This window comes from Triticum dicoccoides, chromosome 1B (genome assembly GCF_002162155.2).
Source record: "Triticum dicoccoides isolate Atlit2015 ecotype Zavitan chromosome 1B, WEW_v2.0, whole genome shotgun sequence".
In the NCBI taxonomy this organism is placed as follows: Eukaryota; Viridiplantae; Streptophyta; class Magnoliopsida; order Poales; family Poaceae; genus Triticum; species Triticum dicoccoides.
The window spans coordinates 110,813,449-110,828,910 of NC_041381.1; positions in this window are offsets into that span (position 1 = coordinate 110,813,449).

Below are 15,462 nucleotides of genomic sequence, written 5' to 3' on the forward strand. Positions count from 1 at the left end.
TTGAAACATTGCTACGAAATGCTCGTGCATTCTGTGAACTTTCACCTGCAGAAGAAAAACGGTGGGCCCGCATGTTGGAACAATGCAACATTGCTGTCACCCCAGGAAATAACCTATCAGTATTCTCAGCTGTGGTCACCTTTCTTCAGGTGAAGACATCTGAGCGGATGACCAACAAATCATTCGATGCGATGTTGGCTGCTTTCCGCAAATATTTCCCAGATGCGTCTGAGCTGCCACACACCTACAGTAAAATGAAGAATTTCCTTCGTGCAGTTGGAATTGGATATGATATGATCCATGTTTGTAAGAATAATTGTGTTCTGTTCTGGAAGGATTATGCCAACTTAAGTGAATGCCCGAAATGCAAATCATCAAGATGGAAAGATGACGATGCTGTGAAGAGGGTTCCTCATAATGTTCTGAGACATTTTCCAATTACACCAAGATTGCAGAGGTTGTTTCATGATGCTGAAACAAGAGAGGATGTACTGTGGCATTCTAGGAACCAGGAGTACAGAGATCAGAATGTAATGAGCCATCCATCTCATGGTAGTGAGTGGAAAAGCTTCAATGATAAACACAAAGAGTTTGTTGCTGACCCGAGAAACATAAGACTTGGCTTAGCTTCAGATGGATTTAACCCATTTGGCCACCAGAGCGCCACATATAGCATGTGGCCAGTGCTTGTTATCCCTTACAACATGCCTCCAAATGTCTGCACCAAAGAATCAAACTACATGATGGCCTTGCTCATCCCAGGTCCAAAAGGTCCTAGAAAGGATTTTGATTTGTTCATGGAGCCTCTTGTGGAGGAACTTCAACAGCTATGGAAGGGTGTTCTCACTCGAGACCTATATAGCAGCCCACCAGCTGACTTCTTTCTGCGTGCTGTTGTAATTTGGTGCATCCATCATTATACGGCTTTGGGCACTATGTCAGGGCGAACGACACATGGTTACAATGCATGTGTTCGCTGTGACAGGAATCCGCTGTCATACGCAATACTTAGCAAGATCTGTTACATTGGACACTGCCGTTTCCTTGCCAAGGACAAGCCGCATCCTAGAAAATACCGAAGACATGTGTTCAATGCAAAGCATGAAAACCGTGATGCGCCAAAGAGGCTCACCGCCGATGAGTTGCAAGTGGAATTAGAGAAGCTCAGGCATATTACACCAGGAAACCATCCTGGTAATGGTAGCGGGAAAAGGAAGCATGGCACGGTAGAAGAGAGATTATTGTTTACCCGCAGGTCCACTTTGTGGGACTTGGAGTATTGGAAAGATTTGGATCTGCGGCATAATCTTGATGTGATGCACATCGAGAAAAATATATGTGACAGCATTATCGGCACACTTCTTAAATTTGAAGGCAAGACGAAAGATACCTTAAAATCTAGGATTGATTTGACACAACTGGGTATCAGAAAGGATTTGCAGGTGCAAGATGAAGGTAAACCACGGGATATGGCACCAGCTGTGTACGTCTTGGACAAGGTAAAAAGAAAAGAATTCTGCAAGGTCTTGTCACGTGTGAGATTCCCACATGGATTTGCTTCCAACCCTGAAAGCAGAGTTAGTGTAGATGGAAACAAGGTACAAGGGTTGAAAACTCATGACTGCCACATCCTACTTCAAAGGGTTTTACCTTTTATCCTTAGAGGAATGGGCCGCCCTGACTTATACAGAGCAGTTGCAGAGTTGGGACAATTCTTCAGGGAACTCTGCAGTAGAAATATCAGGATAGATGCTTTGGAGCGTCTTAGAGACAAGATACCAACTATCCTATGCGACCTTGAGAAGATATATCCTCCAGCCTTCTTTGATGTGATGGTGCATTTGGTTGTTCATCTACCTGATAAGGCACTACTTAGAGGTCCAGTACAGTATGGCTGGATGTACCCTATTGAAAGGCGGCTAGGCACTTTCAAGGGCTATGTTAGGAACAGAGTTAGACCCGAGGGTTCCATTGCAGAGGCCTACATTGCTACAGAAGCATTGACATTCTGCTCAAAATACATTGAAACAGCTGATCAGCTTAGCAAAGAGGTGGGTGAAGACAATCCCGGGCTCAATGTTTTTGATTATTCTGTTCAAGTTACAGGGAAGAGTCGACAAGAGGACAAACCTAAAGATTTGGACAAAATGGTTTGGTATGTGTTGAATAACTGTCCTGAGATACTACCTTATATCAAGTAAGTGCAGTACTGCAGCTTATACATCGTAATCTACTAAACTTGCAGCACATTCTTATATATTTAGATGTTTGATGCGATCACTATGTTGTGCAGCATCTACAAAGAGGAGTTACTGCCGCAAAATCTAAGAAACATTGACAAACTGGTCATGGAAGGATTTGCGAAATGGTTCAAGAACCATGTAAGCTTTTGAAGTGCACTGTCAGTTTTTTTAATATATTGAGGACATAAGATGATCAGCTTGTCTATTTTCTAACCATAGGTTAAGAAGATGCGGGAGGATGGGCAGGCAGTTGATGATGCCCTTTACTCACTAGCAATAGGTCCTGATACTCGGGTAAGACATTATGAGTCTTGCGTTGTTGGAGATGTGCGCTACAACACCCTTGCACGAGACGAAGGCATGAAGACACAAAACAGTGCCATCATGAGCACAGATACGTATGACAAAGAGACAACTGAAATGTATGCTAACATAACAGACATGTTCAGTTGCAGTATATCTCCAGTTTTGAGGATCATCGGTGTGTGGTTCTGTTGTGCTGTCGTTGGTAGAACCTGTTTTCCAGGATCGCAAAACCCAAAGCTGATGATTATTTCAAATCCATCAATGTCAAGGTGGCATACCAGACCAACGATCCTTTTATTTTGGAAAATCAAGCAACACAGATATTTTTCTTGGAAGACACATTTGCACATAGCGATGACTGGAGAGTATTGCAATGGTTTGAGCAGTGGAATTCGTTTGATGAAGTTGCACAACAAGATGATGCTTACACTGCTCCTGATATACAAGATAACATAGATGTTCCTAATATCTTTGAGAACCATCATGTCAATGACGCCGACGAAAAGATTGCCTGTCATGTTGTGGACATACAAGAGTTGATCAAGAAGAAGCCAACGTTCAAGGACGTTGAGGATGAAGAACAAGATGACACCATGGGGAATTACGATTCGGACTGATACACATGGCGAAGATGTTGACGCTGCTGCTGCGGATGATGATTACATTGCTTTTGTCGTATTTGCCTGTCAGAAGACGTTTTTTATCTACTATGTGAAATTGTGTTTGCTATGACAACTGAAACCTGATGAACATGTTGTTTAGTATTTTGCTGTGAGAACATCACTTGTTATGTATGTGATTTGTGTTTGGTGATTGTATGACAACTAAAACATGATGACATTATTGTTTAGTTGTACTCATATTTGGCTGTGAAACTTGAATTTGATGACATAGTTTGCTGTTGGACTGCAATTTTCTCGACGTCTTCGAATGAGAACAAAGCTGACCCGACAGGGCCTCTGCTATTTATTTATTTATATGAGCAAAAGGGGATACCCCCTGATTTCCATTAATAGAAATCATTAGATGTTCACAACACTACGCCCAGCCTGCTACATAGGTTTCATTCATTACTAGTTTTAGCAGAGTGCTCATGTCGTAGCCACTGAATACAACACGAGTGCTACATACACTGCAAATAAAGAGACAATCATCCTACAGAGCACATCGATTTTGCCCATTATCTTCACAAGCTCTTTCATCTCCTCATTGCTGTCAAGGCCGTTCAGCAGCTGTTGCTTGGCCAGGATCAGAGGAACTGCATCTTTAACCTTCTGCTCTGCATCTTCCTCTTCTGTCGTTCCTTCAGTTACTTGTCCAACACCCCAACCTGCTGGTATTGGGATTCCTCAGCTAACCAAGTAATCAGCATAGTTGCATTCCCCCACATCAGCAACTTCCCAGAAATACAAATCACACGAATCTTCCCTTTTCTGCATGAATCAAATTGGAAGATCATCAACCAAACTATTAAAAAAATCAGCAACTGAAAGCAGCAGAACAACACTTAAACATATTATTACCCCATGATTTGGGCATTTGTAGAAGACTCGGCCAGGGTTGCGGATTGTGGTTGAGACTCGCCGGATGACTCTGCGTGATTTGCAGCAGTGGCACCACACCAACGGCAGCGGGTTGCGATGAGCAATCGGCTGCGGTGCGCGTGCCGGCGAGGGTGTGATGAGACCCACAGGTGATGGTACGGGTGGCGACTTGGCGCATATCTGGTTGTTTCCTGCTGAAGAGCAGGTGGACGAGCATCCAACGGACATGGTTGCTGTGGCCAGAGCTTCTGATGCTAGGCAGAGTAAGTAGAGAAGAGGAGAAGCGAACATTGGATATGTCAGTTTCATTACTTGCAGAGTAGCATAGCACCATATATAGTCATAGTCTAGGTTTGGATTCGAACCAGCTATAGGAGAACATCTTTCTTTTTTCTTCAGTCGCTTCTTCCTCGATCCGCCAAAGCCAAACCAGCATCGGCGGGACCGCTTGCTCCCGCCTCCCACAGCTGGCTGTGATCTTCCCCAGCTCCTGTTCGTTCCCGTCCGAGGCCTCACCATCGTCCTTCGCCTTGGTTCACTTGCCGCGGCGCCGCCCTCCGGTGTTGTCAACATGGTCAACAATCGAGAGGAATAAGGAGATGACTGTACATGGTGAGGATGATAGTAGGGACCCCGCAGCGCGCGCAGTAATTTTGTTTTTTTGGGACGGAGAAGGGTATCAACTGGGTTGTGCGGGACCCGTGGCCCATCTAGCCCAGGCTTTTATTTCATATGTTTAGCACATGACCAGCCCAGTTTGTTTTTTCCTTTCTGAAAAATGGCTAGCCAGCTATTTTGTTTTTTGCAGAATAACCAACATAGGCCTACTTGCTTTTCTATGCCTTGCTGGGCTGGAAATCTTTCAAGACAAGGAGGGATGCATTTTGCCCAGAAAATGGGCTATAAGTAATAAGAAATGGCCTATAAGTAATAAGAAATGGGCTATAAGTAATAGTAAATGGGCTGTAAAATGAAAAAAAATACAGCAAACAGGCAATTAGTTCCCAAATACTGTTTTCTTTTGGATTTTGATATTTTAAATTTCATTGTTTTTGTGTGGGTAAAATTTCATTGGATTTAAATTAAGGTATATTTAGATTTAAAATTAATTTGAATCTGGCTAGAAATTTCGGGCTGTATGTTGTTGGGGACAGATTTGGAGGCTGACTTGTGGGTCTACTAGGTTGACGTGTACTTCGGCTTTGCCAACTTAGTCCACAAACGATTCTAGCAGCAGTGACCGTTGGATGTTAATCCAACGGCCGTGCTGCTTCTTCAATATCTGATCTTCTTGCTCCAGCCACCCAAACCAGCACCGGTGGGACTGCCTACTCCCGCCTCCCGTGGCCGGCTATGCTGCCGCACAGGCCACACCGCCCCACCCTACTTCATTGCTGGCCAGGCCATTCCTCAACTCACCCACACCTCCTGTTATTTTTTGGCGACAGCAACCAGACCAGTAAACCCTCGTACTCCCCACCGCGTGGGCAACCATTGTCGAGTCTTCCCCGGCTCTGTGTCATTCCCTTCCTTGGCCTCGCCGTCGTCCACCGCCATGGTGCTCTTAGCACAGCCTGGTCAACATGGTCAACGAACGACATCCATTGGTCGTGGACTATACGCGCAAAATAATGATTCCTCCACCTGACAGCTGGGACCCACCGGAAGGGCGTTTGTATTTCGCGAAAAAAATGTTCCCCCTGCTGACATGTCGGACCCACCAGCTATATCTTCGCATGCAAGGAAGTGCCTCCTTATTACGCACAAAAAAATGAATACCCACCCTGCTAGCTGGGACCCACCGTAGTGGGAGGATGACTTGTGGCCAACTAAGTTGACGGGGACGGAGGGCTTTGTCAACTTAGTCAATATGAATGATTCTAGCTCCAGTGACCGTACGATGTCCATCCAACGGCCGTAGTGCTTCTTCAACCTCTGGTCTTCTTGCTCCAGCCGCCCAAAGCAGCGCCGGTCGTGCCGCATGCTCCTGCCTCCCGTGGCCGGCTGTGCTGCCGCGGAGGCCTCACCACCCCCTACTATTCCCACCGCTGGCCAGGCCCTACAGCGACGGCAGCCTCACACCACAGCCGAACCAGTGAACCCTCGTACTCCTCTCCGCGCGGGCTTCCACTGCCGCGTCTTTCCCGGCTCCATGTCGTCCCCTTCCTAGGCCTCGCTGTCGTCCACCGCCATGGTGCTCTCGGCACGGCCTGGTCAACATGGTCAAGGAACGACTTCCATCGGACGTGGACTATACGTGGAGAGGCTGACAGCTGGGTCCACGGCCGCAGCAAGGAAGTGCCTCCTTATTACGCGGAAAATAATGATTCCTCCACCTGACAGCTGGGACCCACCGGACGGGCCACTGTATTTCACGGAAAAACGTTTCCCCCTGACTATTGGGACCCACCAGCTTCATCTTCGCACGCAAGGAAGTGCGTCTGGGCAAAAAAATGACTCGCCCCCTAACTCTGGGACCCACCAGCTACACCTTCACACGCAAGGAAGTGCATCCGGGCAAAAAAAACGATTCGCCCTCCTGACTGCTGGGACCCACCAGCTACATCTTTGCAGGCAAGGAAGTGCCTGACAGTCGAGACCCACCTGGTCGAAGCGTATGTAGCATTATCATCCTGGTCGCGAACGTGTACGTACATACTGCTCGATGTAGAGGCGCGCACGTGTCGTAGTAGAGGCGCGCACGTAGCATGTACACGTACGTACAGCGGCCAGGGTGCAAGAAAGAAAATACGGCCACGTATGTGTACATACGGGCGGGGTCTCGAGCGCCTACTCGCGCATACGTATGGCCAGGGCTCGTGTACATGGCTGGTTTGGAACGGAGAAACAGCGTCGTCTTCGTGTTCATGGGGAGGCAACGGAATGCGTCGTGTTCATGGGGAGGCAACGGAATGTGTCGTGTTTATCAGGAGGCAACGGAACGCGTGGGAGCTAACCGACTGGGTCGGAACGGAATGTGTGGTCGTGTTCATCGGGAGGGCTTGGACGGAACAGGCGATGGAAACGAGGCCTGGCGTACCGCACAACGGAGGAAACGGACCTCCTACGTTCGGAACAGGATCCTGTTGATCAGGAGGGGTGTGGCGTACCGCAAAACGGAGGAAACAGACATCCTACCGTCGAAACGGGGGTGCTGTTGATCGGGAGGGGTGTGGCGTGCCGCAAAATGGAGGAAACGGACCTCCTACGGTCGAAACGGAGGTCCTGTTGATCGGCAGGGGTGTGGCGTACCATAAAACGGACGAAACGGACTTGTGTTGGAGCGCTACGGTCGAAACAGGGGTCGTGTTCATCAGGAGGGGTGTGGCGTACCGCAAAACGGGACTCCACGGGATACTGTTCATCTCCACCGTCGACCTCCTCCAGCGTCCACGGGCTACCGTCGACCTCCTCCAGCCTCCACCGCGCGCTACTCCACTGGCTACTGTTCAACCACCCCTCCAGGGGCACCCCTCCACCGTCTACTGTTCATACAGCCCTCCACACCACGGGGTCCTCTTCAACCACCCCTCCATGGCCACCCCTCCACCGTCTACTGTTCATCCAGCCCTCCACACCACGGGGTCCTTGTAACGCCCCGGATTCGATGCGCCAGGTGTCTATCAGTTATTCGCCATCGTTTCCATGTCATGTGCTTGCGTGTTGCATTTTTCCATGTCATCATCTGCATTTCAAATCATGTCATCATGTGCATCTCATTTTGCATACGTGTTCGTTTCTTGCATCCGAGCATTTTTCCAGTTGTCTGTTTTGCAATCCGGCACTCCTATGTCCTCCGGCGTCCCCCTTTTGTCTCTTGTTGTGAGCGGGTGTTAAACATTCTCGGAATGGACCGTGATTTGCCAAGCGGCCTTGGTACACCACCGGTAGACCGCCTGTCAAGTTTTGTGCCATTTGGAGGTCGTTTGATACTCCAACGGTTAACCGGGGAACCGTAAAGCCCTCTTTTGTTGCAGCCCAACACCCCTCCAAAGTGGCCCAATAAACCATCCAAACCCCCCTACATGCTCCCGGTCGTTCGATCATGATCGTGTGGGTGAAAACTGCACCTCATTTGGACTCTCCTAGCTCCCTCTACCTATATAAACACCCGCCTCCCCCGAATTTTCGGATCAATTTCACCCCTAACCCTAGCCTTCTTCTTCCTCCGCGAGTCGGACGCGTCCGTGCCGCGCCGGACACGTCCGCTGCCGCCTCCCTCAGCCACCCACAATGCGCCATGTCGCCTCCCGGGCTTCCCCGCCGCCGGGGCCCGCCGAGCCCGTAGCGGGCCCACGCAGGCCCGTCCGTCCGTGCCGCCAGCCCGGATCCGTCGCCGCCCTCCGCCGCCTCCACCGGCGAACCCCCGCCCCCTCCGCTCGCCTGGGCCGCCGCCGCGCCCTCCGGCGCCGTAGCTCGCGTGCCTCCCGCCGGCGTCCAGGGCCCGTGCCCTGCCGGCAACCGCCCGCCAGCCCCGCTGCGCCGTTCCCGCGCTCGCCCCGAGCCGCCGGTGCCGCCCTGCCGCCGACTGGCGCCGCCCCACCGCCGTCCTCCTCTACCAGCGCTGCCCCGCCATCGCCCCGGCCTCCCCAGGGCCTCCTTCCACGGCCTCCTTCTTCTTCCCCGACATCTCCGACGAACCTCGAGAATCGTGCCCGATCCAGATCTGAACAAGGTTGACCCCGAAATTCCTTTAAGTCCCTGATATTTTGACATTTTATGCCATGTTCATCACATCATAACTCTGCATCCGTAGCTCCGTTTCATGCGCATGATACACCAAAATGTTCACAATGATGTTTTCTTAATATTGTTCCATTGTGCCATCTTTGTTCGAGGTCATCTTGATGCCCGAATCATCATTGCAGAACTGCTACATGATGTTAACCTGCTGAAACTGTTATAACTTGGTGATTTGTCTTTTTCGTTGCATTTTGTGTGTGCATCTTATGAGCATGAGCCCTACACGTGTTTTGAACTACATCAGGCCATCTGCACAGTGGTGCCATCCATGTATTTTTGTGATTCTTGTACTGAGTGCATCGAGCTCGTGAAGTAGGGTACTTGCTGTTGTTGTTTTCCTGACTGATTCTGTTATAATATGATGCTATATAAACCTGCTGCTACAAGTCATTCTATGCATAATCTGGAGATGTTCACTAAGGATGTTTTGTTATAAATGTCATGCTCTATCCATTTATGCCCCTGGTTGCATTTATAGCCTGCTGTAACATGTTGTTATCTTGCTCCAAACTTGCTAAATAATGTTGCTGTCAGCCTGTTAACATTAAGTTCAATGTTGCCATGATTGTTATTAGTGATACATGTACCCTATGAACTTACTCTTGCCATGATTAGCTTCATAAACATGTATTCTTACTGTTGGTTGCCTTGACATGCCATGTATTGCTCTGTGGTGAGTGTTTCAAGCTCACCAACATGCCTACTTATTGTTGTTCCTGCCATGTATGAATCTGTCATATCACTTGCTATGTTTACATGGGTGCCATCATATTTTCTGTGCCTTTTTGGCTCGAGATCAGTAAGGGACTTTCGTTCTATGTAATTAGTAGATTCATGCCATGCCTTTGTTTGCCATGTTAAGTTCCTGTAACATGTTGTTTGTTAGCTCTAAACATTGCAACCTGATGTTATTTCTGCCAAGTCTGTAAACTGTTAATATTTGCAATCTTGCCATGTCATTTTGAGCATGTTCTAGTGATTTCTGGAGATAGCTCAGTGTTCACGTTTTGTCATGCTTTACCTGTACTTCATGCCCATGCCTTTTGTTATTATGTTGGGGTGTTGTAGCTTATTGTTTTGATGCTTGCTAGATGCCTAGTTACTATTTTGGACAGCTTGTCCTTTAAACTTGTATAGAGTGTATGTGTTGAACCGTTGCTCCGTTTTGAGTGTGCTCTATATGAAACTTGCTTGATTTTGCATGAAGTTCATATTATCATGTTGCATCCATGTTTTGAGAGTGTTTGCTTGATGTTTGTATGCATTTTGCATCAATGCCATGTTTAACTTGTTTTGCTCATATCTTCTAGGCCGTAGCTCCGAATTAAATGAACTTTATATGTAACTTGACTAGAATCTCGTGTAGATCATCTTGGTGCATCTTAACTTGCTGTTTAACAACTTGAAAATAAGGTTTATTCAGTTCTGGAGCAATTTCTAAATTTGCATATGAGGACTTACCGGAATTGTTATATGTTGTTTCTGGCTTCATTTAAACTTGCTTTGATGTGTTGCTCTTGTATGCTTCATCTCTTGCCATGAGTAGCTTCATGTAGCCTTGTCATGCATCATGCTTGGCATCATGTCATGTATATGTGTGGTGTGTTTACCATGTTGTGTGCTTCTTCTCGATAGTTCCCGTTTCGTTGCGATCGTGAGGATTCATTCGTCTACGCTTGGTTTGTCTTCGTGGCTTCATCTTCTTCATGGACTCGTTCTTCTTCCTAGTGGGATTTCAGGCAAGATGACCGCTACCATGGATCTCACTACTATCATTGCTATGCTAGTTGCTTCGTTCTATTGCTTTGATGCGCTACCTATCAATTGCTCGTCAAGCCTCTCAAATTGCCATGTCAGCCTCTAACCTTGTCACCCTTCCTAGCAAACCATTGCTTGGCTATGTTACCGCTTTGCTTAGCCCCTCTTATAGCGTTGTTAGTTGCAGGTGAAGTTGAAGATTGCTCCATGATGGACAGGATTATGTTGGGATATCACAATATCTCTTATTTAATTAATGCATCTATATATTTGGTAAAGGGTGCAAGGCTCGGCCTTATGCCTGGTGTTTTGTTCCACTCTTGCCACCCTAGTTTCCGTCATACCGGTATTATGTTCCCGGATTTTGCGTTCCTTACGCGGTTGGGTGATTTATGGGACCCCCTTGACAGTTCGCTTTGAATAAAACTCCTCCAGCAAGGCCCAACCTTGGTTTTACCATTTGCCTCACCACCACCTACCTTTCCCTTGGGAGTAATTAACCCAAAGGTCATCTTTATTTTAGCCCCCCCCTGGGCCAGTGCTTCTCTAAGTGTTGGTCTGAACCGAGCCGCCTGCGGGGCCCCCTCGGGGAAACTTGAGGTCTGGTTTTACTCATAGCCTGTCTCATCCGGTGATGCCCTGAGAATGAGATATGTGCAGCTCCTATCGGGATTGTCGGCGCATCGGGTGGCGTTGCTGGTCTTGTTTTACCATTGTCGAAATGTCTTGTAAACCGGGATTCCGAGACTGATCGGGTCTTCCTGGGAGAAGGAATATCCTTCGTTGATCGCGAGAGCTTATCATGGGCTAAGTTGGGACACCCCTGCAGGGTTATAAACTTTCGAGAGTCGTGCCCGCGGTTTTGTGGCAGATGGGAATTTGTTAATATCTGGTTGTAGATAACTTGACATCGATATGAGTTAAAACGCATCAACCGCGTGTGTAGCCGTGATGGTCTCTTTTCGATGGAGTCTGGGAAGTGAACACGGTTTCTGTGTTATGGTTGACATAAGTAGGAGTTCCGGATCACCTCTTGATCATTGCTAGCTTCACGACCATTCCTTTGTTTCTCTTCTCGCTCTCATTTGCGTATGTTAGCCACCATATCATGCTTAGTCGCTGCGGCAACCTCACCACTTTACCCCTTCCTTTCCCATTAAGCTTTGCTAGTCTTGATACCCATGGTAATGGGATTGCTGAGTCCTCGTGGCTCACAGATTACTACAACAACAGTTGCAGGTGCAGGTTATGCGATGATCATGATGCAAGAGCGATGTTTGCTTGTTTTGGAGTTCTTCTTTTGCTTCTTCTTCGATTAGGGGATAGGTTCCAGGTCGGCAGCCTGGGCTAGCAGGGTGGACGTCGTTTGAGTTTCTGTTTGTGTTTCATCCGTAGTCGGATGGTGCTCTTATGTAAGATGATGTTGTATTCGTGTGGCATTGTATGCCTTTTGTATGTATCCCTGTCTATTATGTAATGTTGATGTAATGATATCCACCTTGCACAAGCGTCTTCAAGATGCGCTTCTATCCTTGGTGGGACCTTCGAGATCCTTTAGGATAGGGTCGCATCTTGGGTGTGACAAGTTGGTATCAGAGCCTTGACCGACCTTAGGAGCCCCCCTTGATTGATCGTGTAGTTTGGTCGTTGTTGAGTCTAGAAGAAAACTGTTTTCAGAGTCTAGTTATATCGGAGAGTGGGAATTCTTTGTACTCCTCAGCCCCTTTGTCGCTCTGGTGACGAATCTTGACGTAGGTGTTTTCTATTACTCCTCTTCCCATTCAAATTTTTCTTTAGGTTCACGCAGTTGGTTTTTCGATCGTTGTTCCTCAGCTCTTTTCATCCGGTGCATTTCTCGTCAAGTGGACTCGAGCCTCTTCATATCTGAGTTCAATCCTCAGTTGTTTTCTTTTTCCCACCCGCCCACCCCTTTTTCATCTCGGAGCCGGAGTCCGTAATCGAGTATCCATCCTACTCGTGCGAAGTCTTTGCTTTCTTTCCTCAATTATTTCAACCGGTGTTTTCTCTTCAAGTTATTCATAGGTTTTCCTCTTCCAAGTTCCCTTTGTTTTCCCGCCCTCCCACCCTCTTCTTCCCAGAGCCTGAGTCTCTTTCGAGCATCAATTTCATTCGTACGGAGTCTCTTCAGTCTTCCCTCATTTATCTCAACCGGTGAATTCTCGTCTCGTTTGACATTCATCATCTCTAATTCTTCTCCGGTGGATTCAATTCCATTTTTCGGTAGTGATTATATTATTTCCCTCGGCTCAAGTGTTTCCCTTGCTCGTTCGCCTCTCGCCAGTTTACCTTTTCGGAGTGCTCAAGACATCTCAAGAGATTCGTCCGTGTTCCAATTAATTTGACGTTATCACCTACTTTAAATATTTTCAATTGTTCCGGTGCATCATTTATATCTTCAACATCCCTTTCCAACGGTGTTTTTCTTTTAGTGGGCCCTAAACCACAGGTCTTTTCCCAGGATCTTACCAGACTCTTCTAATTTCCCGGAGTTATTCTCAAATTCTTTTCAAGTGGGACGTAAGAATGGATTCCATCAGTCACATGCCTTTTCAAGATCGATTTCAAATCATTTTCATTGTTGTCTCAACCTCTTTTCTTTCCATTCTACCGGAGTATCTCAGTAAATTTTAGTGGTGTTTCTTGTCGGCATTTGAAGATTGAAGAAGAGTTTTTCCTCTAAATCTTGTCTGTTCTCTCGAAGATTCGTGGTTCTAGCTTCACGTTTTCCTCTCGAAGTATTCCATTTGTCAGTTATTCTTTTCTCACCTATCCGGAGTATTTCAGGAGTTGATTTTCTGTTTCGCTTCACCGGAGGCCATCGTTCCAGAAGAATTCTTCTTCCTCACATTTCAACTACCTTATCCAATTATCCCGGCGTTTCGCTCAAGTGTTCTTTAATCAGCTCATGATTTTGTTATTCTTTTGCATCTAAATGCCCTCTAGCATATTGGTTCTTCTAATTCTTCCCGGTGATTCAGTCTCTTTCGTCATTCAATTTTGAATTCTTACGGTGGTTCATTCAAGATTTTTTTCCTTGATTATCACATATATTCATTCGTTCTTTTCAATCCTACCGGTGGTTCATGAAGACCTTCTCAACTTTGCGATATATCACTTCTCAATCCTTTTTCAAGAGGAATAAGTAGTATGCAAGATCCATTGCTTGTCATCAATTTATTTTGATGAAGGATAACCATACAATAAATCTTATTCTTATTTCCACGTAGTTTTTAATCCCTCCTTCAGTGTTTGTTTGTGATGAATAAATTCTAGTTCCAAGTGTTTTCATCTTTTCTTTTCCGGAGTTCAAATTTCCTTGGCCTTTTCGTCGGAACCTCTATCCAAATCACCGCAAGCTTTAATCTTATTCTTCCATCCTTCATTCTATCTCATCATCCTTTTGTTTACCGGAGTTCTTCATCATGGTTCTTCATGATTCAATTCATTCTTCAAGTGTTCATCAAGATTCTTATCGAAGGAGCTCAAGTATCTTTCCTTCTTGCCTCTCGAAGTGTAATTAATTCTTCGTGTTCTTTGGAAATGGAGTTTTGCATTTCCTCTTTCTTCTCAGTTATTTAATCTTTTCCGCTCGTGGTCGGTTATCAGCTCATAAATTTTGAGATGTTATCTATAAGTCCACAACAAGCTTATTCTTTTCGTTGTTGATTTTCTCAATGACTTCGTCCAATCCTTCCTCCTAAGGATGCTTTCAAACTCAGTGGTGGTAGATGATATCTTTTCTTCTTCGTTTCCTTTCATTCAACTATTGCAATTCTTCCGGAGCCATTGTGTTGTTCTTCTTGTCAACTATCGTTCAAACTTGTCAATCTCATTTTCTAATCTTTCCATGTTCAGCCGGAGTGCTGCCTAAATCCTTTTAGTCTTATTCGTTACTTATCTCGTTCTAACCGGAGTTGTTTCATAGTCTATCTAATTCCGTGAGCTTCGATTCTCGTCCTTCTCGTTGTTCCGCTCTTCTTCTCGAGTGCTCTTGATTCTTTGCTTCTTCTCTTGAGTTCTTGTTTCACCTCATCCCTTTTTTTCCCTTCCGTCTCGGCCCTAAGATCTCGGGACGAGATCTCTTGTTAGTGGAGGAGTGTTGTAACGCCCCGGATTCGATGCGCCAGGTGTCTATCAGTTATTCGCCGTCGTTGCCATGTCATGTGCTTGCGTGTTGCATTTTGCCATGTCATCATCTGCATTTCATATCATGTCATCATGTGCATCTTGTTTTCATACGTGTTCGTTTCTTGCATCCGAGCGTTTTTCCCGTTGTCCGTTTTGCAATCCGGCACTCCTATGTCCTCCGGCGTCCCCCTTTTGTCTCTTGTTGTGAGCGGGTGTTAAACATTCTCGGAATGGACCGTGATTTGCCAAGCGGCCTTGGTACACCACCGGTAGACCGCCTGTCAAGTTTCGTGCCATTTGGAGGTCGTTTGATACTCCAACGGTTAACCGGGGAACCATAAAGCCCTCTTTTGTTGCAGCCCAACACCCCTCCAAAGTGGCCCAATAAACCATCCAAACCCCCTCCATGCTCTCGGTCGTTCGATCATCATCATGTGGGCGAAAACTGCACCTCATTTGGACTCTCCTAGCTCCCTCTACCTATATAAACACCCCCTCCCCCGAATTTTCGGATCAATTTCACCCCTAACCCTAGCCTTCTTCTTCCTCCGCGTGCCGGACGCATCCGTGCCGCGCCGGACACATCCGCCACCGCCTCCCTCAGCCACCCACAATGCGCCACGTCGCCTCCCGGGCTTCCCCACAGCCGGGGCCCGCCGAGCCCGTAGCGGGCCCGCGCAGGCCCATCCGTCCGCGCCGCCAGCCCGCGCCAGCCCGGA